Consider the following 23,209-nt stretch of genomic DNA (forward strand, 5'->3'; position numbering starts at 1 on the left):
TCTCGCGACGACTACATCGTAGTAGTGAAACCTCGCGTTTCCTGCGAGCTACGCACATTTGTCCCGGCCGATCGCGCGGGCGACGCTATCCGCAGCTACCTCGGCGACCGGACTACCACGCAAATTCAAGTGTGGCCAATCTGGGAACAGAACATCTTGGTCTGTAGCACCACCATTTTGCCTATGGCACAGCGACTCCTCGGGGACTTCCAGCTGCAAGTGAGGGATCAGCAGCTGCCCGTTCGAGGCCACGCCAAGGCACCAGGGGATACATGCAAGGGCGTCATCAACGTAAACCCTGCTGAGAGCCCAGAGCAGATAAAGTCTGAACTGTATTGGCCTCGAGGTACTATCCTTGCGGTCCGCAAACTCGGAGATTCCGCGGCGGCGGTGGTGACTTTCGAGGGCACGAAGTTACCCCGCTTCCTCTCCTACCACTGCGTAGCGACGTATATCCGCGCCTACAAGAAAACGGTCTCTGTTTGCACCAAGTGTGGTACCATCGGTCATCGACCACCTCAGTGTCCTCACCCCGCTCCAACCCAGGGTGCCAAATGTAGAACCCCCGCACCTGCAGGTCTCAATGCCCACGAATGCCACCCCAAGTGCCTCCTCTGCCACGGCGCCCATGAGACTGGGACCAGTGGCTGCACGGCAAAATATCGAAAATATCGGAAACGCAAGCAGCCCTCAACATCTCCTCGAGGGACCACCTCATGTTTGTCACAGCCAGACAGCAGCACCAACCTGCATCATTCGGCTCCACCACTCCACGCCGACACTCAAGCATTCCCACCGCTCGAAGCACCAGCGGCGGTACCTCAGATGAGCAGTTGGGCAGGGAAAGCTGCTTCTAAGCCTCTCTCACCCCCTTCTGTCGATCCTTCTTCTCCCGAACTTGCGGCCCTTCGCCAGCAAGTTGCGGCAGTTCAAAAGCGAAATTCTCTTTTAACTAAACAACTCGAACTCTTAAATAAGCGACTTCAACCCCAACAACAGTGTACTGCAAGGCCATCAGGTATTGCCTCTTCTGTCCAGGCTGCTACGCCAGCTACGTCCAAGCTTAGTCCTCGCGCTAAGTCCACTCCCATTCAACCGCCGGTTCAAGCAGCCATGTGTACTCCAGCACTCGGAACCGGTGCTACATCTACTCCAGAAGCTCTTGAGGCTCCTGGGGCACCTCAGGTTATTTTGCCTGCTAACCAAACTCTCCCTAGCGAAGAGCGCACCCCGCGCGCAGAGGAACGCCTCACGCGCGTCGAAGCTTCGATTAATCACCTCCTCACCAGCTTCTCGGTCCAACGCATAGTAGTAGAGGTTACCCAGGCTATTCAAGCCTGGGCAGTCACACAGTTTCAACCCAAGGCATCGCGTTCCCGCTCCTGCTCGGTGGGCAGTGAGGATACAGCTCCACGGCGTCGTCGTAAGGTGGCTACCACCACCCCGCCGTCGGACAATCCGGCCTCCGTGCCCCTCCCTGCCTCTGAGGATTCCGAGCGGGACATGGAGGACCAAATATAAAACCTAAGACAGTCACGATGGCTACCAATCGTACGTCCCGTTCAAACATTGCGTTTAAATTCGAGATCATACAGTGGAACCCTGGAGGCTTCGGGAACAGGCGAAAGCGTTCACATCTTTTCCTTTTCCTCAGCTCACTTGGCTCTCAGCCGGCCGTCTTGGCGCTCCAAGAATCTGGCCCTGCTCCATCCCTTTCTGGATACTGCTCCTATGTAGGCGGCACCACCACATGCCTCCTCGTGCATAAAGCTTACACGGCGATACAGATTGACCTCGATCTGGATCTTCCTTGAGACTACTGCATGATATCAGTGCTGTCTCAGCGGAGGGGCCAACCATCAATACATATCTTAAACGTGTACTGTCCCCCTCGCCTTGCGAGGGCTTCGTTTGCGCATCTCTTCCATCGGGCGCTGCGTATAGTGGCCCGACAACCACTGGTGATTGTCGGGGACTTTAATGCCCCCAGCCTTCACTGGGATTACCACTACGAGATGGCCCGGGGCAGAGAGCTCAAGGAGCTCATTTCCTCGCTGAGCCTGACGCTTCTTACCGATCCGGCACAACCCACACGTTCCGGCAACTCGGTCACGCGAGACACATGCCCCGACCTCTCCCTCACCCGTCACATCCGCGATGCTACATGGGAAAATTTAGGCGAAACCCTAGGCAGCGATCACTTTTTACTCCGCATTTCGTTCACACCGCGGCAGAAAATGCGCCAACACTGCGGCCAAGCCCGTCTCACCGATTGGACTCAGTTCAGAATGCAACCATTCCCCGCCGGCCTCTCATCGACCGAATATGCAGCGTGGGCATCATACGCTCTTCATATGAAACAAGCGAACACTCGCACCCTTGCAACCTCTAATTTGACTCCTGCAATCGATCCACACCTCCTACATCTTTAGAACGCTCGCCGCGGGCTCATAAGGCGCTGGAAACGCAACAAACTTAATCGGAAACTTCGCGCTCGCATTGAGGCGCTCACTGCAGAGGCGGACGCATACTTCGCACAACTTTCTGATGCTAACTGGGCAGACACCTGTTCGAAGGCTGCAAACCAGATGAGCTCTAAGAGTGCGTGGCGACTCTTTAGAAGCCTTCTTGATCCCTCCACCACCAGGGGAGAAACGCAACGCCAGCTCCACCGTGTTCTGCATGCCTTTCAGGGCACTACGGATGAACTCGCGCGAGAACTTTGTGACCGCTACATCTGCCGCACAATTGATCCCGCAGGCCCAGCATATACGTATTCCGGCGCCCCTAACACCGACCTTGACGCCCCATACACGCTTTCTGATTTACGATTTGCACTTACGAAAATGCGACGGGGCACGGCCCCTGGACGCGACGGAATCACAGTATCGCTCCTGGCAAATCTTCCCGACCAAGCACACCTCTCGCTACTCCACCTTATAAATTCGATATGGGACGGTTCTCCGCTTCCAACGGAATGGACCACATAGGTCGTGACATTCATTCCCAAATCGGCAAAGTCCGTTAGTATTGAGGCACTGAGACCCATCTCATTTACGTCTTGCGCAGGCAAACTCATGGAAACCATGGTTCGCGAACGCCTTTCCGCCTACTTGGAGGCCAGGAGGACCTTTGCCGACACGATGTTTGGCTTTCGCCCGCATCTGTCGGCGCAGGACGTCCTGCTCCAGCTTCAACACAATATCATAGAGCCGACTACTATGCGCCATAATGATAAAGCCGCGCTCGCTCTCGATCTCCGCGGGGCGTTCGACAACGTCAAACACAGCACTATACTCACTAACCTGTCTACCACAAACTGCGGGCAGATGACTTTCAACTACATTCGCGCCTTTCTATCACATCGCACCGCCTTCATTCGCCTTAATTCTACCGAACACGGCCCGTACTTATTAGGCACGCGGGGTACACCTCAAGGGGCAGTCCTGTCTCCTCTGCTTTTTAACCTGGCGATGATGAACCTACCCTCTCTTCTAAGCGAGGTCGAGGGAAGACAACACGCACTATATGCGGACGATATCACAATCTGGACCAACACCGGCTCCTTAGCGCAAATCGAAGAACGCCTGCAAAAGGCTGCCCTTCTGGTGGACACCTACGCAGGTTCATGCGGCCTGGAGTGCTCTCCAACTAAATCGGCTCTTCTTTCAGTCTCTCCGCTACTGCCGCCTCAAATTTTTCTTCCGTCCGGGCCCGTCCCGTCAGTGCAAAATATTCGGGTTCTTGGCCTTCACCTCACATCGTCCTTGGATCCAAAGGGCACAATAGCAGGCCTCAGACGCACCAGCGAACAGGTGAGCCGCATGATACGGCGAGTTTCTACCAAGCGCGGCGGCCTCCGCGGGTCTCAGTCCCTCAGATTGGGCCACGCGTTTGTGACCAGCCGCGTCCTCTACGCCTTGCCTTACCTTCGCCTGCGTCGTCGACACGAGCACCAGCTGGACGTCCTTCTTCGTTCAGCATACAAACGCGCTCTGGACCTACCTATTGCAACTTCCAACAGTCGATTCACGGCTCTGGGGGTACACAACACATTTGCAGAGATGCGCGAAGCTCATCGCGCTAACCAAATCAATCGACTGTCGCAGACGCCTTCAGGGCGCCGTCTTCTACACAGACTTGGCCTTAACCCGATATCTGACCAAGACCCTCTGCAGCCGGTACCAGAGCTCTGGCGTCAAAAGCTATGGGTGGAACCTCTACCCCGTAATATGAACCCCGACCTCCATCCCGGCCGTAGACTAGCAAGCGCCGCGGCCCTTCATACGCGACACTCCGATCGTCCTGGTGTTTTCTACGTGGACGTCTCGGGTCCCTCCCCCTCGGGTCACTTCACGGCTGCCGTGATTACAGAGGGCAAACACGTAGATGGCCTCTCCTTTCGAGCAGACACAGTAACGCACGCTGAAGAGGTTGCCATAGCTTTGGCCACTTCTCACCCTGCCTCACGCACCATCCTGACGGACTCGCGCTCGGCCTGTTCTCAGTACCTTCAGGGTTCCATTGCCCCGCTGGTGGCTAGCCTACTACAGGCAGCCTCTTGGCGCTTTAACCCTCATCCCATTCGTATAGTCTGGACCCCAGGCCACTCGGGCCTGCCCGGCAACGAGGCGGCAAATGCCGCTGCCCGCGCTTCTCCTGTCCGGGCCGTTGCCCCTCCATGTCCCGAGACGGAATCTGGCAATACCAACCTGACGCGCTTTCGCGAAATTTTGGCTTATTACCGGGCTTCGCGCCGCCTTTACCCGGACCCCGCACGCGGTTTGGAGAAAGCGGACGAACGACAGCTACGCCGCCTGCAGACGAACACCTTTATCAGTCTGGCGGTCGCCAGGCACTTTTTGCCGGAAATCAATGGCACCTGCTCTACCTGTCATGTCCTCGCCGACACATATCACGTCGTAGCATCGTGCCCAGTTAATCCCGTCCCTTTCTCATCCCCTTTTCCTATCCCAACTAGAGAGGCTTGAGAGGAGCCCCTGCTCGGCTGCTCTACCTTGGCTTCAAAACGCTCCTTGGTGGAGCGCGCACGGGCAGCTTCCAGCTCCACTGGCGTCCCGGAATAGGGTCTTGCCACTCTAGCACGCCGATGGGCCACGTCGGCACTCTCTAGTAGACTTTTTCCGAAATAAATGTTTTCTACCACCACCACCATCAAGGTCTGAAGCCAGGCGCGACCGGTGCGACCAGCGTCCGTCAGCGCGGCCCGGTGGCATTTCGCGCCGATGACGTTACCCAGACAGCACTGCGTCTGCCAGTGTTCTGTTTTCTGCCTCCCTTCGTGACAGAGCGACACCAGGCTTGCTCGAACGCGCATGCGTCGCAGCAACGCAGCGCTGCGCGCGCCTGCGAGTATATGGCGGGCAGGTCGGCGTCTGGCGTGGAATCGCCGGCGTGACGCGACGAAACAAACGCCGGCGCACGCGCGCCCGGTCCCGACGAAGTGTATTGCTGCCTTCAGTTTGGCAAGTAGTCATATTCTGACATGACACGCATCTCATGATTATCATATTTTCGCCCATAACATACCTTCGTCATCCCTTCACGTGACGTAATACCAAATTTGGCATATGTGAAGCTAGCGAAACGGCCGCGAGCTGATCATGTATGTGGCATGTAGTCATGTTTTTACATGACACGCATCTCATGATTATCATGCTTGAACTTGTCATTTACCTTTGTCGTCCATTCGCCTCACGTAATACCGAATTTGGTACATGTGAAGCTAGTGAAAAGGCCGCGAGCGCATCATGAGCGTAGCATGTAGTCATGTTGTTACAGGACACGCATCTGATGATTATCGATTATCATGTTTGCACCAGTTACACACCTTTGCCTTCCATTCACGTCCCGTCATACCAAACTCGGTTTATGTGTAGCTAGCGAAACAGCCGCGAGCACATCGTGAATGTGGCATATAGTCATGTTGTTACATGACACCCATGTCGCGATTTTCATGTTAGGCTCCGTCTATTGTGTTCGCTATGCAGTCATGTCTTACCATACCAGTTTTGCGACGTGTGCTGTGAACGAAACCACCGAAAAAGCCGCAGGACCATTAAATGTAAATCATGACATTGATGCCATACATGTCATGATTCTCATGTTATGACTACTTCTGCTCGTTATGAGTTACTTATGCTCGTCATACAGTCAGGTTATGCCATACCAAGTTTGGTATCAATATCATTATTGAAACGGCCAGGAGAGCTAAAGGTGCCACACAGACAGACAGACAGACAGACAGACAGACAGACAGACAGACAGACAGACAGATAGATAGATAGATAGATAGATAGATAGATAGATAGATAGATAGATAGATAGATAGATAGATAGATAGATAGATAGATAGATAGATAGATAGATAGGCCTAAAGTCACCGAAGTACACTAAGAAATGCTTGGAATTTAAAGCCTATTGTGATTGTGGCGTTTGTGAATACAACAATAACGCCGATCTTGACGCTTCTTTCCTCGTCCGATCAGAAAAATCAACTTCTCGAGCTGCTCCATTACGTGGACACCAGGCCATGAAACTGTTACAGGGAACCAGCGTGCCGACGCCATTGCCCGAAAATACGCCGACCGGGGGGCGCACAACGACGAGGAACCAGCCACAGCTACTAGACGCTATGGAGCAATTTTAGAACACCAGAGAGCCCTGAGGAGGATATACCCCCCTTCCCACAAAGACCTCAACAGAGAGCAGTCGGTTGCCTGGAGACAGCTGCAGACTAATACGTACCCCAATCTCAGTCTTCTGAGTAAAATCTATCCGGCAATATACACCAACAAATGCCCGCTATGCAAAGAACACCCCACACTTTACCACGTGAAATGGGCCTGCCAACGCACACAGGCAGTGCCAAGAAACTATACACCAACACCGGAGCAGTGGGAGGCTGCACTGTCCAACTCTAAGCCTGAAGAACAGCTCAAGCTGATCCACAGAGATCGCAAGATGGCAAAGGCCACAGGGGCCCTGGACTGTGGGCTCCACCTTCGCCGGAAAAAACTATTTGTAATAAAGTTTTGCATTCATTCATTGATTCATTCATTCATTCATTCGTCCGATCATTGCGCACGGCGGCATGGTTGGTTGGCTGGTTAACCACTTAACCACGAAGGAGCACCTGCGGCGTGGTTCACGCTAATATTTTTTTGCACACCTAAATGTTCCAGCCACGCTCGACAGGGGGGGGGGGGGGGGTCCATGTTTCTGCAAAGTTCAGCGATGGTTCCCTATAGTGTTTTGGTATCGGAGAAATGGCATTTTTGTGGCACTTCTCCAAACCGCTGGCCGGTGAGCGTACCTTTCTCCTGAGAAAGATAGTCAGGCTAGCAGGTTCCTGATTAAACCAGAAGTACTCTTTTTCGGCGAATATAAGCCCTACGCATAACTTTAGTTAAAGGTTCATTGTTACTGTTTATATTATTACGTGTGGTTGAGCAGCAACGTGGAATAATGAACTAAATTCAGCACGGCCTTCAATTTTTCCTTAGGAAACTAGTGACACAATTAGGGTTCTTTGCCATGACGGGTGTAGAGATATCTGAGAGCTAATGGAGGGACAAAATCTATGTAAGAACTATAGTTGAGTAAACAAGTGGAATAAGTGATCGTGATACGGGACGGCTTATGCTCTCCCATAGTAGAGTACCAAGTACTCTAAATCGTTAACCATTTTTTTCTAAACACCAAGTACTCAAAATCGTTATACATTTTTTCTAAACACACAGGAGAGGGTAAAAAAGCTGCATATCAAGGCTTTCGCCTTGATATGCAGCATCAATAGTCCACTGTTATTTCTCTCTGACGAAGAGTGGTTAAACTAAAGCTTTGAGTGGTCTGCAGACCCAATCAATCAGCTTCTAGCTATGTTTTCTTTAGCAACATGCAGGCCTAGAATAAGTATGCTCGCATGCATATGCCGTATGCAACAAAAGCACCTGAAAGAGAAACATAACTTTGCTCTGCCGCAATGCAAAGCTAATATACGATGAAGCCTACTAAAAATCAGAAGGGGCCGCTGTTTCGGCACGTAACACGCCCTAAATAATATGTTTATTTTATAGGCGATGCATTCCTTAGCGAACTGCGGCGACATTATCGTATCTATCTATCTATCTATCTATCTATCTATCTATCTATCTATCTATCTATCTATCTATCTATCTATCTATCTATCTATCTATCTATCTATCTATCTATCTATCTATCTATCTATCTATCTATCTATCTAGGCGCCTACGGCTTTTAGCTCTCCTAGCCATTTCGATAATGGTATCGATACCAAACTTGGTATGGCATAACATGATTCTATGAAGAACACATTTCACAAGGCATAACATCAAAATCATCATATGTATGGCATAAATGTCATGATTTACATTTCATGGTCATGCAGCTGTTGCGGTGGTTTCGTTCACATGGCATGTTGCAAAACCGGTATGGTATGACATGATTGCATGGCGAACACAAGCAACAGATCCTAACATGAAAATCATGATATGCGCGTCATGTAACAACATGACTACATGCCACGCTCATGATGCACTCGCAGCCGTTTCGCTTGCGCCACATATACCAAATTTGGTAGTTCGGTACTTGAATGGATGACGAAGACATGTGACTGGTGCAAACATGATAATCATGAGATGCCATGTCATGTAAAAACATGACTACCTTCCATGCTCATGATGCGCTGGTGGCCGTTCTGCTAGCTTCACTTATGCCAAGTTTGGTATTACAGGACGTAAAGGGATGACGAAGGTATGATAATAGTGCAAATATGGTAAAAATTGATTGATTGATTGATTGATTGATTGATTGATATGTGGGGTTTAACGTCCCAAAGCCACCATATCATTATGATAGACGCTGTAGTGGAGGGCTTCGGAAATTTCGACCACCTGGGGTTCTTTAACGTGCACCCAAATCTGAGCTCACGGGCCTACAACATTTCCACTTCCATCGGGAATTCAGCCACCGCAGCCGGGATTCGAACCCGCGACCTGCGAGTCAACAGCTGAGTACCTTAGCCACTATGATAAACATGAGACGCGTGTTATGTAACAACATGACTACATGCTACGCTCATGATGCACTCGCGGCCGTTTCGCTAGCTTCACATGTACCGAACTCCGTATTACGCGTCGCGAATGGACGACATAGGTAAATCACTCATCCATACATGATAACCGCGACATGCGTGTCTTGTAACAACCTGACCACATGCCACACTCATAATGCGCTGGCGGCCGTTTCACTAGCTTCACATATCCCAAATTTGGTATTACGTGACGTCAATAGATCACGAAGGTATGTGATTGGTGCAAACATGACAATCATGAGATGCGCGTCATGTGAGAACATGACTACATGCCGCAGTATAGGCGCCAATGCATTTCGACGTGACGCGGTGCGCATGCTCTCCGGCGTTCATTTCTTTGCGTCACCGGTCCTGCCATATACTCGCAGGCGCGCGCCACGCTACGTTGCTTTGACGCATGCGCGTTACTGCGCGTCCGGCGTCCCTTCGTCACGAAAAGAGGCAGACGCAATGTTGTCTGGATAACGCTTCAGCACGAAATGCAGTATGTCGCATTTAATAATAATAATAATGATGTTTATTTGTCATCAATTGTTTGATGAAGGACAGCTGCAGGTAAAAGCTGCTCTCCTAAAGAGGCAGCTTGACAAAGGCCCACAGCAACCTTTTAGCAATACACCAGTGGCAAACAATCAGCAATGTGAAGTCAACAAGAATAACACCAAATAGATAAATAAACAAAAAATAAATAAAGATATAAAAATCAGGCCAAAATTCCTAAAATAAAAATAGCAACCATGATAATACAGCAACGCAAAGAAATCTTAAAAACTAAACATGTGTATATCGCGCAACTGAATCTGTGTACAATGTAAAAAATCTGTGCCAGCTTTCACATATTTATTAAGTAACGTAGGAACTATGTAGGATAACTTATCTGTGGAGTAGTTTGTTCTCAAACTTTTTATTTGCCATGTTTCTTTATTTCGTGTTTCAAACAATGTAGTATGTGGCTACAGTTTTGAGAGGTCATACAAAAAATTTCGACTTTTTTTTAATTCATGCCTGATTGCCAATGTTAACTTAAAATTGTAGAGACGATGTACGGGTAGTATTCCAGCCTGTTGAAACAATTCGCTTGTGTGAGCATCATACGGCAAGTTAAAAATGATTCTAATATACTTCTTTTGCATCCGGTACAGTTTTTGCAAGTTCGTGTAAGTTGTAGTTCCCCATACCAAGAAACAATAGGTAAGATGCGAATAGAAAAGTGATTTATAAAGTAAGAGTTTTACCTTGTATGGTAGAACAGTTTTGCCACTGTACACCATACCCACTACGCGGGATAACTGACTTAGCACACTGTCAATGTGTTCAGTCCGAAGCATATTGCTCGAAATTGTAACACCAAGAATATTTATACTATTTTCAAGCTCAATATGAGTATCGCCACTTTGGAAAAAAAGGAATAAACGTGTGCAGGCTAGTACTGCAAAAGAAGAAGTTGAAAAGGAGAAACGCTGTTCTGTCTGGTTTATTCGCCGATCGGTAGTTTTCCTTTACATCGAGGTGCTGAAACCCCTTGTGCGAACACGTCTCCTTTGTCGCACGATTCGAGGGGACCTTCTACTCGACCGCGTCGTTTTGCGGGCGGCGAGGACTGCAACGAATTGTTCCTGATCGGCGTAGACCGGACTAGACTCCAACACCGGATCCGATGGATCGCCTCAAGACCAAGCGCTCCGCTCGACGAGCCCAGAACACCAAGCTCCTGCAAGAAGCAAGGTCACTGCTAAGTGACCCTACCGCGGACAAGCCCAAACTCACAGGTATTTATGACCATTTGTCAGCGAGCAACAACGAGCTCTCGAAGATCAATGATGCGCTCGAGGAGCACGTAGCGGACGAGGTGGTCAAAGCTAAGTATGTCGCGGCAGCAGAGTATAACGACAAAGCTATAAGCATGCTCGCTGAGATTCGCTGCAAGATAGACGGATTGCGACATGGAGACAATACAGCAGCGGCTGCTCCTCAGAACGCAAACACATCACCTTTTGACGTGCCCACCGCAATTGGCCCAAGGCTGCCGAACCTTGGCATGCCAACATTTAGAGGTGTTATACATGAATGGTCGGCTTTCTGGGAGCAGTTTGAGCAAACTGTCCACCTGAACAACGCTTTGTCAACAACGACGTTCTTCTATCTACGTCATTATCTTCCGGGTGAAGCGGCAGCTGCGATATGTGGTTTTCCGACTTCCGAAGCCTGTTATGCAGACGCCATCGAGTTATTGAAGGAACGCTTCGGAGATCGATAACGGATCGAGTAACACCACCTATCAGCGCTTCGCAATCATTCACATCAAGTCGGGAAGCGACGTCCGCGGCCTTAGGCGACTTTACGATGCTGTGCAGCTGAATATCCGTTGTCTAACTGCACTAAATGTTCCTACGCTTAACTTTTCCGCTATGCTGATTGGCATTTTACAGAAAACCCTACCGTACGACATCATTTTGGCCTACACGCGTGCAAAGCGCAGTCTGGCACTAAGAGAAAACGGGTCTGCTGCCAATATATTTGAGCCAAGCGTGGCAGCTGCTACATCTCATGCGGAGTTAAAGGAGCTGCTCACCTATACACGTATAGAGCTATAAAGTCGGGAGCAGTGCAAGCTCTTTAATGACCGACTGCTGGATGACCGTGCACAGAGGACTCGAAGTGGCAGCACCAGCACGGCTTCCGTACTACACAGCACATCGAACAGCTGGTGTGAGTGTTTTTTCCGCAAGTCGAAGAAACATGGCACCCGCGCTTGTGACGCGAACCTTGCCATCGATTCGAAAAAAGGAATGCTTGCGAAAGACAACCGCTGCTATTGATGCACGTCCCGAGGACATCAGGCACGTTCTTGCCGCGTCAAACTCACCTGCTCGAGTTGCCACGGGAGGCACGCATCAAGTATGTGCAACCCGCACTATACATCGAACCAAACAGCGACACCTTTTCGTCCAGTTTACTCCTCTGGCAGCACAGTAGGAATGGTGCCGTCACAATCAGTTATGCTGTGTGAGAAGGATTCACTGAGCGGGGGCACAACAAATCACAGTGAAGTATACCTACAAACGTTTCGCGCCTTTGTCATCAAAAACGGCAAAACAAGGTATGTTCGAGGGATTCTCGACGGAGGGAGCCAGCGATTCCTCGTCACAGAAGATCTCGCCAAAACATTACATCTACAGGTGCTGGGAGAAACTCAAATTGCGCTGAATACGTTTGGCTGTTCATCACCAAGTACTGTGGAAAGACTTCAAGTGGTGGAAGTTCCTCTGCGTAGCCACCACGGTTCTGACACCTGCATGTTGCGTGCAATAGTTGTTCTAGTTATCTGCCAAGGTATTGCTTCCCCGAAAGCTGACAGCCATTTCGTTCAGAACCTGCGTCTTGAAGGCAAGGTCATTGCGGACGAAAAGAAGTCTGATGCGGAAACGGAAAATAGCCCCAGCTTGTTGATCGGTGCTGACCACCTCTGGCAAATCATCTCGGGACGCATCGTCAAAAGTGCAGAAGTTCCAGGACTGGTAGCAATAGATAAAGCTTTTGAATGGACGCTACAAGGACCCAGTCACCAAAAAGCCTTTCTTGACTGCAGCTCTAGCCTAATGGTCTGCATTCTGTAAGTGCAAGCAATCGGTGATGACTAATCTACCTCGCAGATCTTGCAATCTTTTTGGCAACCAGAAGCAATGGGCATCGCAGATTCAACGGAACCTCCCTCCCATGAGTCCGTTGCACGATTACATGAAACCATTAGCAAGAAAAGCGACAGATACACTGTGGCGTTGGCTTGGAAGGAAGATAAGAAACCGCTTCTAGGGAACAACCAGGAAATTGTGCTATTACGTCTACAAAGATTAACACGGAGGCTATCAACGATGAAAGAAATGTTGCCATGATATGACAGAGTAATCCGGCAATATCTGGAATTGGGTCACGCGGAAGTGGTGCCTAAGGATACTCCTCGGGATCGAGATCACACCATATAGTATATGCCACATCGGGAAGTAATAAGAGAGGAATCGTTAACTACTAAACTGCGTGTAGTGTTCGACGCATCGTCACACACCCAAGGTGTACCATCCCTTAACGACTGCTTGGATAAAAGAGTGAATCTCATTTCAGAATTGCTGCAAGTCCTTCTTCGCTTTCGGTGGTACCCTGTCGCCATCAATTCCGACATCAAAATGGCAGTCTTACAAATTAAGATACATGAGACTGACCGAGATGCATTCTGGTTTTTCTGGTTTGACTCTATTTCCGTAAGCCAACACCGTAAGCTCGAAGAATGGCGCATGACACGGATACCGTTTGGATCAACGTCAAGCCCTTTCTTGCTCATGGCAACTATTCACTGCCATTCAGATAATGCATGTAAAGATAAAGAGCTCGCTTCTACATTAAAGAAGGCATTTTATGTCGACGATTTATTGGAGGGTGCGGAGACATTCCATGAAGGTCGGCACATTTACGAGCAGTCGAAAGCAATTATGAAAGATGCTGGCAAGAAGCTCAGAAAGTGGAAGACCAATGACCATCAGCTGCAGAACATATTTGACAACCGGGAGGAGCAAGTAGAAGGAGCATCCGGAAAAGTAGCTGCAGTCTTGGGAATGCTATGGGAAAAAGAAAATGATTACTGCAAATTTTCTTCCAAGCCGGTGGCCCAGTATTTAGTGGCTGTCCAGCTCGACACGAAACGTACCCTACTGAAGGTTGATTCTCGAATTTATGACCCGCAGGCATTCTATCGTCATTCACCATCACTGCGAAGCTTTTGTTTCAACGCCTTTAGGTTTTAGGCCATTCCTGAGATAATGATTTGCCCACGGAGATCAAGACGCAGTGGGCAGCCTGGTGTGCAGATGTAGTACAGATCGGCCACATAAAGATTCCGCGTTGCGTGAGATATGGACGGCATGGAGCACCTAAAGAGTCTGAACTGCATATATTCGTCGACGCCAGCCTGAAGGCTTATGGAGCATGTGCCTATCTGAGAGCATTTGATGAAGGTGGAAACTCCGCTGCCTCTCTGATAGTAGGGAAGTCAAGAGTGGCACTCATTAAGACATCAACGCCTTTAAAGCTCGAGCTTATGGCCACGGTAGTGGGAGCCAGATTGCTAAAATACATTTGCTCCTCGTGGGATTTCAAGCATTTCCATTGCGTCATGTGGACTGGCTCCATGATCACACTGAGCTGGATCCGCGGAAACCATAGCAAGTGGAGTCAGTTTGTAACGCACAGAGTGACTGAAATAACACAAGTTACGGAAACAGCGTTATGGCGCTACTGCCCTGGCGAAGACAACCCGGTGGATGTACTGACTAGAGGTATACCGATAAAGAAGCTATGTGCATGTCGCTATTGGTGGTATGGACCTGAATGGTTGTCCCAGCAAAAATCAGGCTGGCCTCCAGAACCTAACCAGTACAAACCCATAAACGAAGAGGCAGAGATTGAGACGCAACATGTATTTCTTCAAGTGTCGTCCAGAAACTTACACCCGGTGATCGATATAAGGAAGCATAAAGACTTGCAGAAGCTCCTGCGTGTCACCGCCTCGGTCTTTCGCTTTGTGAGTCGATGCCGTGGACTTCAAACTTTGCTCAGAGAAACAATTTTGGCCCGGGAGCTAAGCAAGTCTGAAATGTTTTGGGTCCGATATGTTCAGCAGGAAGTATTCGTGAAGAACGTCGAACAACAGTGCAGCTTGCACACACCCTCCCCTAACAGTCTATCCTTGTTGAGTGAAAGCTCAAGACGGGAAGTTTTTCAAAAAACCAGTGCAGAAATTGTACAGACTGGAATTGAGCGACGCTACTGGGGGGCGGGAGTATGTTGGAAAAGAAAAGGAATAAACGTGTGCAGGCTAGTACTGCACAAGAAGAAGAAGAAGTTGAAAAGGAGAAACGGCGTTCGGTCTGGTTTCTTCGCCGATCGGTAGTTTTCCTTTACACGCCATACTTGAGATGTATGTTTTCATTAACGGGCTTTTTTTTAGGTCGGAATAGTACCGCCTTTGTTTTACTAGTGTTTATGTTTAAATTATTACAGCATGACCAGAGCTTTAGTTTCACAAGAAAATGGTTCATTTTTTCCTCAAGTGTGATACTAATTTCAGCCGAAACAAACATGCTGACATCATCGGCATATAATACGTATTTAGCATCTGGATAAATACAAGGTAAATCGTTTATATAGGCTATAAAAAAAGGGGTCCAAGGATTCTTCCTTGAGGTACACGCTTAGTAATAGGCTTCAGCTCTGAGAATTTTCTATCTATTTCAACCACCTGTTTGCGATATTTAAGGTAACTTTTTGCTTGGTCTAGTGCATGACCACGAATTCCATAGCACTGCAACTTTTCAAACAACGTGGAATGCTGAATGTCGTCGAAAGCTTTACTAAAATCAACAAACATACCGAGAGCAGCTCGTTTGTTTTCAAATTCAGATATGTACTCTTTTTGTTCCAATAATGCCATTTCTGTAGATCAATGTTTCCTGAAACCAAACTGAGTTGGGGAAATCACGTTATGTTTTTCTAAGAATTGGTACAATTGACGGTGCATAAGCTTTTCGAAACCTTTAGAAAACACCGGAAGAATAGATATGAATCTGTAGTTTCGAATGTCATTTTTGTCGCCCTTTTCAAACAAAACACTGACTTTTGCTGTCTACATTCTTTCGGGAAACGTTGCGCTTGAAAAACGGAGATTGAATATGTGAGTGATATAAGGAACAAGAATATCTAGCACATATTTAATGGGTCTAATCTGCATACCATCAACATCTAGAGATGAGGTATTTCTAAGTTTCGAGAAAACGGAATAAACATTTTCGTCCATCTCAGGCTCAAAAAATATGGAGGATGAATTTGGATCTGGTAGAAATTGAATAACATCACTACACGTTTCATTATGCGTATTATTGACTAAGTGGTCATTGAATATATTTGCAAGTTCAGCTCCTGATACGCTGCGCCCATTTATAGTGAGGTTCTCCACACTTGCCCGTGTTGTACCACGGTTCAAAAATAAGTTCAGCTTCGTCCATAAGGCGTGAGTCTTATTTCGCACCGGTTACCGTCGAACCGCACCCATGGACGCTGGTCGCGCCTGGCGTCAGACTATAAGTACTCGCGTTTTGCTGATGTAGCATCGCTGCTCTCAACGCGCGCGTGCTTCAACGCTGCATTGAAGAGTATTAGACCCTTTATAATGCGCTCGTGGCCGTTTTGCTTGCTCCACATATACCAAATTCGGTGTTACGTGACGTCAATAGATGACGAAATATATTGTCAAGGGCTAAGTAGATGCCTGAGGATGACGATAACGAAGTGCTGAACGTGAACGTGCTCGGACTGCAGCAGCGTTGTACGCATTAGCTCGCCAGTATATTCGCCAGTACGCATTTGCTCGCCAGTGTATACTTTATTCCCCGTAACATCATTGGTGGAAGGTGCGGGGTATACCACTCGCTATACAGCCCAACGAGCTGGATCTTCGCAGCGGACGGCGCGTTGCAGCTACCATGACGACTGACCAGGCTACTCAATGTCAACAAGATCCGTCAGCCCCGCAGCCGATCGTTGAGGTGCAACCTCGTGACCCAGGCCCATTCAACGGCACAAGTGGCATAGACGTCGATGACTGGCTGGTTCAATATGAGCGCGTCAGCAGCAGCAACCAATGAGATCCGACGCTTATGTTGGCGAACATCATCTTCTACTTGCATGGCACGGCAAACTCTGGTACGAGACACATCAAGAAGAGTTGACTATCTGGGACGTCTGTAAGCAGAAATTGCGCTATCTATTTGGGAAACCCATCGGTCGTCAAGTGGCCGCAAAGAAAGAGCTTGCGACTCATGCCCAGACTTCCACAGAGCCGTACATTGCGTACATCCAGGACGTGTTGGCTTTGTGCCGCAAGGTCGACAAGGACATGCTCGACGAGGACAAAGTCGGACACACCCTGAAAAGAATGGCGGATGACGCCTTCAATTTTCTCCTGTGCAAGGACTGCGCGATGGTGGAGTCGGTCATCGAAGCATGTCGTCGCTTCGAACAGGCAAAAAGTAGGCGCATAGTTCACCGATTTGACCGCCTTCCCAACACGGCGGCTACGTCCTCTTGCGAAGATTCGCCCACACTACACCAACCACCGGCACCATAAAATGTCACCAGAATAGTCCGTTGGGACCTCAAGGCTATGGCTCCCGCTATGTCTAGCGTCAGCGCGCCAGGACACAACCTCGATGCTGTTTCAATGATACAGGCGGAGGTTCGCCAAGAGATCACGAATATGGGCATTTCGCCACCTCATCAAAATGCCCCTGCTACTTCCAGCTCGGCTCCAGTCGCTGCAGCTGCCACTCCGAACCGCACGTTCGCGCCACGACGAAACACAGCTGAATGGCGCACTCATGATGATCGGCCCGTATGTTTCACGTGCCATCAGATAGGACACATCGCTCGCCATTGCCGCAGCCGTTGGACCTCATCACCTCGACCGAGCTTCTATGATTGGCGGCCTCGCTCTGAACGTGCACCTTATGCCCCGTCCTACCGTGCTGAGACAGGTGCAGAGCGTAATCCAGAACGTCGGACCAGCCGCTCGCCATCGCCCGTGCGTCGTCAGTCCCACTCGCCCCAACCCCGCCGTTCTCGGTCTCCCTACGACCGTCGCTTGGAAAACTAGCCGGTGCAGCCCCCGGAGGTGACGCTGCATACACGACTCGGACTGCAAATCCTCTGATTACTCCCGACCAGCGGTGCAACCTTCTTACAATTCTCGTTGATGGTTTACCTATAACTGCTCTTATTGATACCAGTGCACAAATATCTGTGATGAGCTCAGACCTCCGCCGCCGCCTCCAAAAAGTTCTTACGCCTGCGATTGCACCTACCGTTCGTACAGCGGATGGGAGTACTCCTGCTGTGCTTGGAATGTGCACTGCGCGATAACCAATTTCTGAGCATCAAACTTCAGTTCTGTTCGCTGTACTGGAAAATTGCCCTCATGAACTCATCCTTGGACTCGACTTTCTGACTGCACACGCTGCGCTCATTGACTGTTCCAAAGGTCTTCTTCAGCTCGAACTACCATCCTTTTCGAAGACCGTCTCTACCAGCCCACCTCGTCTACGCTCTGTCGATTTCCTCAGACTTCCGCCGCAAGCCGCAGTCCAAGTCCAACTCTCGCCATATCCTGCAGTACCCGATGGTGATTATGTTGCAGCCCCAATTTCTGACGTCGCCATGACACGCAATGTTGCACTCCCCAACACGATGGTTACCGTTAAGGACAACCGAACTTCATTTCCCGTCCTCAATTTCCGCCTCTCAGCGCAAGTTATTCCTCGCGGCATGTCACTTGCGCATCTGACACCACTGGTCGACCACACAGTTTCCGTCCTAACCACCGATTCGCCACCCGATTTTTCATCAACGTCGTTCTCGTCACGTTCCTGTTCCGACCTTTTCAAGCCAATGCTATCTGACAAGCTCACCTCTGAACAATTCTCTGCTTTCTGCCGTGTGCTTGCTTGTTATCAGGACATCTTTGACTTCGGCGACCGTAATTTGGGCCAAACATCCGTGGTAATCCATCGCATCAACACTGGCGACGCTCGACCCATTCGCCGATGACCCTACCGTGTGTCAACCCCGGAGCGTGCTATTATAAAGCGAGAAGTCGATAAAATGCTTGATAAGGGCATAATCGAACCCTCATCTAGTCCCTGGTCCTCACCCGTTGTACTTGTTAAAAGGAGGACAATAGCTGGAGATTCTGTGTTGATTACCGCCATCTCAATCATATTACCGAGAAAGATGTCTATCCCCTACCGCGCATAGATGATGCACTCGATCGCTTGCACGGTTCCAAATATTTCTCTTCTATAGACCTTCGCTCAGGCTACTGGCAGATCGCTGTGGACGAAAAAGACAGAGAGAAGACGGCCTTCGTGACTCCTGATGGACTTTATCAGTTCAAGATGATGCCTTTTGGATTATGCAATGCCCCCACGACATTTGAGCGCATGATGGACTCTCTCCTTCGAGGCATGAAGTGGACCATCTGCCTCTGCTATCTTGACGACGTTATTGTTTTTTCGACTACTTTCGACGACCATCTCACCCGTCTGTCCACAGTGCTTGATGTTTTTCGACGTGCCAACTTGCAACTTAACTCGTCGAAGTGCCGCTTTGGGCAACGCCAAATCTGCGTACTCGGCCATCTTGTTAACGCTGCGGGCGTTCAACCAGACCCTGCGAAAGTCCGAGCAGTTCGCGACTTCCCCACAACCCGCTCAGTCAAGGACGTCTGAAGTTTTCTGGGACTGTGCTCCTGTTTCCATCGTTTTGTCGAGAAGTTTGCTGAAGTAGCCCGTCCTCTAACCTGCCTCCTCAAAACAGATGTCGCATTCACCTGGGGCCAACAGCAAGCAAACGCCTTCTCGTCGCTCGTTAACATTCTAACCAATCCACCAGTCCTAGCACACTTCGACCCATCTGCCGCCACGGAGCTTCGTACTGACGCCAGTGCCCACGGCATAGGCGCAGTGGTGGCGCAGCGGCAACAAGGCATGCACCGCGTCGTCGCGTATGCAAGCCGACTGTTGTCGCGCTCGGAACAAAATTATTCCATCACAGAACGCGAGTGCTGAGCTCTCGTCTGGGCCATTGCGAAATTCCGACCGTACCTCTATGGCTGACCATTCTCAGTTATTACGGACCACCATGCGCTTTGCTGGCTCTCCTCACGCAGGGACCCTACGGGACGCCTTGGTCGCTGGGCGCTGCGCTTACAAGAGTACACTTTTTCCGTTTCCTATAAATTCGGACAACTTCACAAGGATGCCGACTGCTTGTCTCGTTACCAAGTCGATCCCTCTGACACGAGGGAAGATGAGCAAGAGGCCCTCGCTTTTTCAATTACCGACTTCACCGACATAGCTGCTGAGCAACGCCGCGACCCCTCTTTGCGTGCTATTATCAATGGTCTGCACTCTCCCCACCCTGACCACTCCTTACAACTGTTCGTTCTTCACAACGACATCTTGCACCACTACAACGCCCGCCCTGATGGTGCTGATCTTTTACTCGTTGTTCCTGTGCATCTTCACTCAGACGTTTTGGCCCAGCTGCATGATGCCCCCTCCGCTGGACACCTAGGGGTGTCACGCACGTATGACCGCATTCGTCGCCGATTCTTTTGGCCTGGCCTCTACCGTTCTGTGCGACAGTACGTTGCGCCATGCGACCTCTGCCAGCGCCGCAAGACACCTGCTCTGAGACCTGCTGGTACCCTCAAGTTTATTGAAGTACCAGATGAGCCATTTTTCCGAGTCGGCCTCGATCTTCTAGGACCCTTTCCTGTGTCGGCCACCGGTTATAAGTGGATTGCTATTGCTACCGACTACGCAACGCGGTATGCCGTTACAGGCGCCCTCCCCACCAGCTGCGCTACTGATGTAGCCAATTTCCTTCTTCATAACATCATTCTGCGTCATGGTGCTCCTCGTCAGTTGATCACCGACTGCGGCAGCTGTTTTCTATCTAAAGTAGTCGACAAGCTCCTGCGATCCTGCTCTACCCACCACAAGTTCACTACAGCGTACAATACGCTAACCAACGGCCTCACGGAACGCCTCAACTGTACCCTGACGAATATGTTAGCGATGTACGTCTCCAAGGATCACAAATATTGGGACATCCACTTACCTTTCGTTACCTTCGCATAAAACAGTTCACGTCATGATACAGCTGTATTTTCCCCTTTTATACCTACTGTTTGGTTATGACCCGCCTTTGCCTATGGACACCATGCGCCAATCTGACGCCCCCTCATCGACTGCTTATGCTCGTGATGCCCTGGCCCGAGCTGAAATCGCCCGCCAAGTCGCCCGGGATCGTTTATGTGCCTCGCAGCTTAGCCAAAAGAGTGCTTACGATCGCCGGCACCACGACGTACAGTACTCTCCTGGGTCACTCGTCTTGCTGTGGTTACCATCACGTCGTGTTGGTCTCTGCGAAAAACTAATGTCCCGTTACGTTGGCCCCTACCGCGTCATACGCAAGGTCACCAGCGTGACCTATGAGATAGCTCCACTCCATACCACGTCAGTACCAGCTTCAGTCCCGACCGATATAGTGCACGTCTCACGGCTTAAACCATACTACTCACGCCTCGAGAATTGATCGCACCGGAACGGTGCTTCTGCCGCCGGCGGGTAATGTCACAGGCTAAGTAGATGCCTGAAGATGACGACGACGAAGTGCTGAACGTGAACGTGCTCGGACTGCAGCAGCGTTGTACGCATTAGCTCGCCAGTATATTCGCCAGTACGCAGTTGCTCGCCAGTGTATACTTTATTCCCCGTAACAATATGACTGGTGCAAACATCATAATCCTCAGACGAGTGTCATGTAGAAACATGACAACATACCACGCTCATAGCGTGCTCACGGCTGTTTTGCTAGCTCCACATAAACTAAATTTGGTATCACGTGACGTGACTAGATGACGAAGGTAAACGACACATACAAACATGATAATCATGATGCGGAAGTCGTGTACGGCCTCATTTACCTCAACCTCGAAACGTTGTACTGATCTTAAAGTGACATATCAACCTTTCTCATTCGTGCTTCGCATATCACCGATTCCCACGTGGGATCTGCCAATTTTTTTGTCATCCATTGACGTCTCGTAACACCTAATTTGGTGTATGTGGAGCTATCGAAGTGGTGGCGAGCGCATCATGAAGGGACCAATATACTCTGACGCAACGTTGACGCATGCGCAGGCTGGGTGCAGTGAGGCCACGCTAGCAAAACGCGAGTACTCTGCAGTCTGACGCCAGGCGCGACTGGCACGACCAGGGTTCGTCGGCACGGCCCGACGGCAACCGGCGCGAAATGTGACATGCTGCATTTCGTGCCGATGCGTTACCCAGACAACACTGTGTCTCCCTCATTTCGTGGCGGAGGGATGCCGGACGCGCTGAAACACGCATGCGTTGAAGCGACACAGCGTGGCGCTCGCATGCGAGTATATGGCAGGACCAACGCCTGGCGTGGCAACGCCGCGTGACGCAACGAAATCAATGCTGGAGAGCACGCGCACCGCGTCACTTCGAAATGAATTGGCGCCTTGACTGTGACATGTAGCCATGTTCTCAAATGACACGCATCTCATGATTGTCATGTTTGCAGCAACCACATACCTTTGTCATCTATTGACGTCAAGTAATACTAAATTTGGCATATATGAAGCTAGCGAAACGGCCGCGAGTGCATCATAAGTGTGGCATGTAGTCAGGTTGTTACAAGACACGCATGTCGTGGTTATCATGTTTGGATGTGTCATTTACATATGTCGTCCATTCGCTCACGTAATACCGAGTTTGGTTCATGTGGAGCTAGCGGAACGGCCGTGAGCGCATAATGAGCGTAGCATATTGTCACAAACGACTCCAATTTTCGGAGCATCCGCGGGCCACACCTACCAAGGAAGGGCGCTTTTGTGTTGGGGGACGACATCCGGCGACTAACGACCCAGCGTGGCGCCGGCTCGTCTACCCTGCACCTGTACCGAAAGGGGCACCAGCGGTTGGAAACAAGCAAAATTACCCCCAGATGGGACGGGAGCATGTGTACGCCTCTGAAAAGGTTTCGACTGCATCGGAAAAGGCAGTTGACGTACAGACAGCAACAAGTGCGGTCGTCGGTGTCGCGAGTCTCGCGTAGGCGGCGAGCACGGAGTGACCCGCGCAACGTATTGAGACGGCTGCAATTCCGGGCACCCTCGTCGTCTACCAAGCCGGCGAGACCTTCAGCGGCACCCGTCAACTCCCCTACGTGCACCAAGGGCTGGCCTGGTCCGTATGGAACTTTTTATTGTGACTTTTTTTTAAACTGTTAAATTATTTTAACCAGCCTTTTTTTTAAATATTGGTAGTGTGCGCTGCGTCGCACGTTTAAATTCTAAAGCGCCACCATGATCATTCTGTAATTAATTTCTAGTGTCTCTCTCCTTTGATTTCCATCTTGTTGTTATTTTATTAATGT

At 49.9% G+C, this 23,209-nt stretch overlaps 1 protein-coding gene across 1 annotated transcript in view; it reads right to left on the reverse strand.

Moving 5' to 3' along the window:
* Window positions 1-23,209, reverse strand: part of LOC119185211 (uncharacterized) — a 137,071-nt gene that overhangs the window by 38,971 nt on the left and 74,891 nt on the right. The gene's annotated exons all lie outside the window — the stretch shown is intronic.

This window comes from Rhipicephalus microplus, chromosome 4 (assembly GCF_043290135.1).
Source record: "Rhipicephalus microplus isolate Deutch F79 chromosome 4, USDA_Rmic, whole genome shotgun sequence".
NCBI lineage: Eukaryota > Metazoa > Arthropoda > Arachnida > Ixodida > Ixodidae > Rhipicephalus > Rhipicephalus microplus.